Raw genomic sequence first — 6,516 nt, forward strand, 5'->3', positions numbered from 1 at the left:
ATGCGTAGACTGCAGCAATGATTAGGACATCCACCCCAACTTTTGACTTCTTAAACAAGACAGGGTCTTTGAAGTTGGTGCAGTGCACACAACCAGGGGAGTCGACCCATCAAACGCAACACCTCCCCTATATAAAGCTATTTGTCCGATTCTCATACGTGTAGTCTGCAGCAGCGATTAGGACATCGACCCCAACTTCCGAATTCGTTTGCATTGACCGCACCAAAGGTGCACGCCTTGGTGTGCACCCTGGAGTGCACTTTGGTGCTCACCTCGGTGCACACTTTGGTGTGCACCTCGGTGTGCACCAAAGGTGCGCACCTTGGAGCGCACCAAAGGTGTACACTTTGGAGCGCACCACATAGGGTCTTTGAGAGGTTGGCGCAGTGCGCACACCAAGGTGGGTGTTGAGGTGCGTGCCGAGGTGGGTGGGTGCTAGGGTGCGCTCCATGGTGGGTGCCAGGGTGGGTGCGTGCTAGGGTGGATTCCAAAGAGGGTCATAGGGTGGGTGCCAAGGTGGGTTGGTGATATAGTGGGTTCAAAGGTGGGTACTAGGGTGGGTTCCAAGGTGGGTCACAAGTTGGGTGCCAGGATGCGTGGGTGTTAGGTTGGGTGCCAAGGTGGGCTCCTGCGTGGGTGGGTGCTAGGGTGGGTTTCAAGGTGGACGCGAGGGCGGGTGCCAAGGTGGGTAACAAGTTGGGTGTTAGGATGGGTGAGTGCTAGAGTGGGTGCCAAGGTGGGTGGGTGCTAAGGTGGATGCCAAGGTGGTTCACAGGGTGGGTGGGTTCTAGGGTGAGTTCCAAGGTGGGTCACAGGTTCAGTGCTAGGGTGGGTGTCAAGGCGGGTGTCGAGGTGCCTGGGTGCTAGGGTGTGGATGCCAATGTGGGTCATAGGGTGGGTACTAGGGTGGGCTGCAATGTGGGTGCCAAGGTGGGTAACATGCTCGGTGGGTTCTAAATTGGGTGCCAGGGTGGGTGTGCACCCACCTTGCCCGAGGTGGGTGCCAAGGTGCCAGTGTGGGTGGGTGCTAAGGTGGATGCCAAGGTGGGTGAGAAGGTGGGTGATAGGTTGAGTGGTAGGATGGGTGGGTGCCAAGATGGGTCACAGGGTGGGTGCAAGGGTGGGTAGGTGCTAGGGTTGGTGTCAGGGTGGGTGGGTGCTAGGTTGGGTTCCAAGGTGGGTGCGAGGGTGAGTGTCAAGGTGGGTCACAGGTTAGGTGCTAGGATGGGTGAGTGCTAGGGTGCAAAGGTGCCAGGGTGGGTGCTAGGATGGGTCGATGCTAGGGTGAGTGGCAAGGTGGGTCCACAAGTGTCAAGGTGGGTGCCGAGGTGGGTGCCAAGTCGGCGACTGCTATGGTGGATGCCAAGGTGGGTCACGGGGTGGGTGCCAAGTTGCTAGGTTGGGTTCCAAGGTGGGTGCCAACGTGGGTGCTAGGGTGCGTGGGTTAAAGGGTGTGTCACAACGTGGGTGCCAGGATGGGTGCGCACCCACACTGGCCAAGACGGGTGCGGGTGCAAGGTTGGGTTCCAAGCCCGGTCACAGGCTGGGTGCTAGGATGGGTGGGTGCCAAGGTGGGCACCAGGGTGGGTGCACCCACCCTGGCCAAGGTGGGTCACGGGGTGGGTCCTAGGGTGGGTAACGGGGTGGGTACTAAGGTGCGTGCCAAGGTGGGTCATAGGGTGGGTGCCAAGGTGGGCACCAGGGTGGGTGTGCACCAACCCTAGCCAGGGTAGGTCACGGGGTGGTTGTCGGGGTGGGCGTCAAGGAGCCAAGGTGGGTGGCAAGTAGCCAAGTTGCGTGCCAAGGTGGGTGTCGGGGTGGGTGCCAAGGATCCAAGGTGGGTGCCAAGGAACCAAGGTGGGTGTCTGGGTGGGTGCCGAGGTGGGAGCCAGGGTGGGTCCCAAGGTGAGTGCAAAGGTGGGTGCCAGGGTCAAGGTGAGTGCCAATGTGGGTTCCAAGGTGCCAGGGTCAGGGTGAGTGCCAATGTGGGTTCAAAGGTGCTAAGTTGGGTGCGAGGTTGGGTGCGAGGGTGGGTGGGTGCCAAGGTGTGCTAGGTGGAAGCCCGGGTGGGTCGGCATCCCATGGGTGTCGAGTTGGGTGCCTGATGGGTGCTTCTTGTCAAGTTTTAGTCGTCGGGACTCATTTCGAGCCTTAGAGGTCGTTTCTTGTCCGGTTGCCCTGTCTTCGACCTGGGAACCCAATTTTGGTCCTCGGGTCCCATTTTTTTTTGTCTCGCATCCCACTTTTGGCCTGTGGCCTTTTCGGGGTCGATTCTCGTTTTGGGCATCAGAGCATGTTTCTTCTCCTAAAACCCAATATTTGTTTATTAAGTCTCGGAACACATTTTTGTTCTCGTGGACCCATCATGGGTCTTGGAACGCATTTGTGGTCCTTGGGTCCCATTTTGCATCCCGAAACTTGTGTTTTGGTGCTTGATCCCTATTTTGGGTGCCCACCTTGCACCAAGTGCGCACCCGGGGCAAACCGAGCGCCTTGGTGCACCGGGGCAAGATCGAGCGTGCACCCGAGGCGCCCCGAACATGCACCAAGGTGCACTCGGCCCACATGTGAGCGCAGGTCGTTGCGCCCGAGGTGGTGTGTGGGCACCGCGTTGCAGACGGGACACTGCACGCACACGACGCCCCCTCCAGGTGCACGCACGTAGGCCGGGCCGGGTGCACACCCGACGCCCTAGCAAGGTGCGCGCACCCGGGCAGGGCTCACACTTGGCGAACGGGGCGCACTTCGCGAGGGAGGGTGTGCACCTCGACGGGGGTGGGTGGCCGGGGTGGATTCGCACGTGGGTCGCGGTTTGCTAAGTACACACTGCGACAAGCTCATAACGGGTGCGATCATACCAGCATTAGTGCACCGGATCCCATCAGAACTCCGCAGTTAAGCGCGCTTGGGCCGGAGTAGTACTGGGATGGGTGACCTCCCGGGAAGTCCCGGTGTTGCACCCTTTTTTAGTTTTTCGCCGGGCGTCGCAATGCTATTTGAATAAACCTTTTGCCCGTTTGCGTTCTCGTCGGGGCCGGGCCGGGCCGGGGTGCGCTGCCCGCACTACCGCGCGCGCGGGGGCGACACCGAGCGCGCACCCGAGGCGCCCCGAGCACACAGGCCACGGTGCAACCCGGGCGTTGTGCGCGCACCCCGGTGCGCCCGAGGTGCTGCGCGCGCACCCAGGTGAAATCGGTGTGCACCTCGGCCAGTGCGCGCTCGGTCGAGTCGCGCACGTTGGCCAAGGTGCACGGTGATGTTTCTTACTCTAAGGTTCCGCACCAGACGCCCGGGACAGGTGAGCGAAGCTGGGCGGGGCCGGGTGCGCGGCCGGGGCAGGTGCACGCAGCTGGAGAGAGCTTTGGAGCACACTTCGGAGCGCACCAATGATGCGCTCCATTCAAAAGTTTCCTGAAAAGGCAAAAAAAGTTGAGATTATAGAATTTCCCACTTGAGAGATTGTAAAAAAAAAAAATTTAAAATGAAGGAAACGCGGGTGCCAAGGTGTGCGCAGCCCAGCCAAGGTGTGCGCACCAAGGCGCCCACCCTGGCGAAGGTGCACGCAAGGTGCGCACCCGAGGCAAACCGGACAATTAACCCAACTTTCGACTTCGCGCGCACCTTGGAGCGCACTTCGGAGCGCTCCTTGGTGCGCACCAATCTTGGGCACCTCGGAGTGCACCATGGCGCCCACCAAGGTGCGCACCCGGGGCAAACCGAGCTCCGACTTCGTGCGCACCTTGGAGCGCACGAAAGGTGCGCACCATGGCGCCCACCAAGGTGCGCAGCCCAGCCAAGGCGTGCGCATCAAGGTGCGCACCCTGGCGAAGGTGCGCACCCGGGGCAAACCGAGCTCCGACTTCGTGCGCACCTTGGAGCGCACAAAAGGTGCGCAACCCAGCCAAGGTGTGCGCACCCCGGTCAAACCGAGCTCCGAATCGTGCGCACCAGAGGTGCACGCCATCGTGCGCACCTTGGAGCACACTTCGGAGCCCTCCTTGGTGCGCGCCGATGTTGCGCACCTCGGAGCGCACCCGGGGAAAACAATGCAATTAACCCGACTTTCGACTTCGTGGGCACCTCGGAGCGCTCTCGGGTTCGCACCTCGGAGCACACCGAGGTGCGCACCTTTGATGCGCTGCCTTCACCAATTTCCAGAAAAGGCAAGAAAACATTGAGAAGGTGTGCGCACCGAGGTGCCCACCCTGGCGAAGGTGCACGCGAGGTGCGCACCCGGGGCAAACCGGGCTCCGACTTCGTGCACGCCGCACCTTGGAGCACACTTCGGAGCGCTCCTTGGTGCGCACCAGGGCGCGCAACCCAGCCGAGGTGCCCACCCCGGCGAAGGTGCACGCGAGGTGCGCACCCGGGGCAAACCGGGCTCCGACTTCGTGCACGCCATGGTGCCCACCGCGGCGAAGGTGCACGCGAGGTGCGCACCCGGGGCAAACCGGGCTCCGACTTCGTGCACGCCGCACCTTGGAGCACACTTCCGAGCGCTCCTTGGTGCGCACCATGGTGCCCACCAGGGCGCGCAACCCCGCCGAAGGTGCACGCGAGGTGCGCACCCGGGGCAAACCGGGCTCCGACTTCGTGCACGCCGCACCTTGGAGCACACTTCGGAGCGCTCCTTGGTGCGCACCATGGTGCCCACCAGGGCGCGCAACCCCGCCGAAGGTGCACGCGAGGTGCGCACCCGGGGCAAACCGGGCTCCGACTTCGTGCACGCCATGGTGCGCACCGCGGCGAAGGTGCGCACCCGGGGCAAACCGGGCTCCGACTTCGTGCACGCCGCACCTTGGAGCACACTTCGGAGCGCTCCTTGGTGCGCACCAGGGCGCGCAACCCAGCCGAGGTGCCCACCCCGGCGAAGGTGCACGCGAGGTGCGTACCCGGGGCAAACCGGGCTCCGACTTCGTGCACGCCGCACCTTGGAGCACACTTCGGAGCGCTCCTTGGTGCGCACCATGGTGCCCACCAGGCCGCGCAACCCAGCCAAGGTGTGCGCACCAAGGTGCACGCGAGGTGCGCACCCGGGGCAAACCGGGGTCCGACTTCGTGCACGCCGCACCTTGGAGCACACATCGGGGCGCTCCCGGGTTCGCACCGGCGTTGCGCACCGTGGTGGGCACCTCGGAGCACACCAAGGTGGGCAGCGAGGTGCGCACCTTTGATGCGATGCCTTCACTAATTTCCATAAAAGGCAAAAAAAAAACGAGATTTTAAAATTTCCGTTTTGAAAGATAGTGAGAAAAAGGGAATGCTGGTGCCATCTTGAGCCCGCCCTGGTGCGCAGCCCAGCCAAGGTGTGCGCACCAAGGTGCCCACCCTGGCGAAGGTGCGCGCCCGGGCAATTAACCCAACTTCCAACTTCGCGCGCGCCAGGGTGGGAGCGCACCCAACAACCGGGCCTGGGAAGAGCCAATGCGAGAAACCCCACCAAACGCTCTGACAAAAAAAGAGGGGGCGCTCCAGTAACCCCGCTTCGGAGCGCACCCTGGGCAAACCCAGCCAAGGTGCCCACCCCGGCCAAGGTGCAGGCGAGGTGCGCACCCGGGGCAAACCGGGCTCCGACAACGTGCACGCCGCACCTTGGAGCACACTTCGTAGCGCTCCCGGGTGCGCACCTCAGAGCACACCAAGGTGGGCAGCGAGGTGCGCACCTTTGATGCGCTGCCTTCACTAATTTCCAGAAAAGGCAAAAAAAAAAGGAGATTTTAAAATTTCCGTTTTGAAAGATAGTGAAAAAAACGGAACGCGCGTGCCATCTTGAGCCCGCCCTGGTGCGCAGCCCAGGTAAGGTGCCCACCCTGGCAAAGGTGCGCACCCGGGCAATTAACCCTACTTCCGACTTCGTGCGCGCCAGGGTGGCAACCGGGCCTCGGAAGAGCCAATGCGAGAAACCCCACCAAACGCTCCGACAAAAAAAGAGGCGGCGCTCCAATAACCCCGCTTCGGAGCGCAGCCGGGGCAAACCCAGCCAAGGTGCCCACCCCGACGAAGGTGCACGCGAGGTGCGCACCCGGGGCAAACCGGGCTCCGACAACGTGCACGCAGCACCTTGGAGCACACTTCGAAGCACTCCCGGGTGCCCACCGGCGTTGCGCACCGTGGTGGGCAGCGAGGTGCGCACCTTTGATGCGCTGCCTTCACTAATTTCCAGAAAAAGGCAAAAAAAAATGAGATTTTAAAATTTCCGTTTTGAAAGATAGTGAAAAAAAAGGAACGCGGGTGCCATCTTGAGCCCGCCCTGGTGCGCAGCCCAGGCAAGGCATGCGCACCAAGGTGCCCACCCGAGGTGCACACCCGGGGCAAACCGGGCTCCGACTTCGTGCAGGCCGCACCTTGGAGCACACTTCGGAGCGCTCCTTGGTGCGCACCATGGTGCCCACCAGGGCGCGCAACCCAGCCAAGGTCTGCACACCAAGGTGCCCACCCCGGCGAAGGTGCACGCGAGGTGCGCACCCGGGGCAAACCGGGCTCCGACTTCGTGCACGCCATGGTGCCCACCGCGGC

At 62.4% G+C, this 6,516-nt stretch overlaps 1 non-coding gene across 1 annotated transcript; it reads left to right on the forward strand.

Annotated features, from left to right (window-relative positions):
- Nucleotides 1-2,844: 2,844 nt before the first annotated feature.
- Nucleotides 2,845-2,963, forward strand: LOC131861577 (5S ribosomal RNA). The gene has a single exon (XR_009360649.1). It is a non-coding gene; the product is annotated as a 5S ribosomal RNA (ribosomal RNA).
- Nucleotides 2,964-6,516: the final 3,553 nt, after the last annotated feature.

The sequence above is a fragment of the Cryptomeria japonica genome, unplaced genomic scaffold, assembly GCF_030272615.1.
Source record: "Cryptomeria japonica unplaced genomic scaffold, Sugi_1.0 HiC_scaffold_26, whole genome shotgun sequence".
In the NCBI taxonomy this organism is placed as follows: domain Eukaryota; kingdom Viridiplantae; phylum Streptophyta; class Pinopsida; order Cupressales; family Cupressaceae; genus Cryptomeria; species Cryptomeria japonica.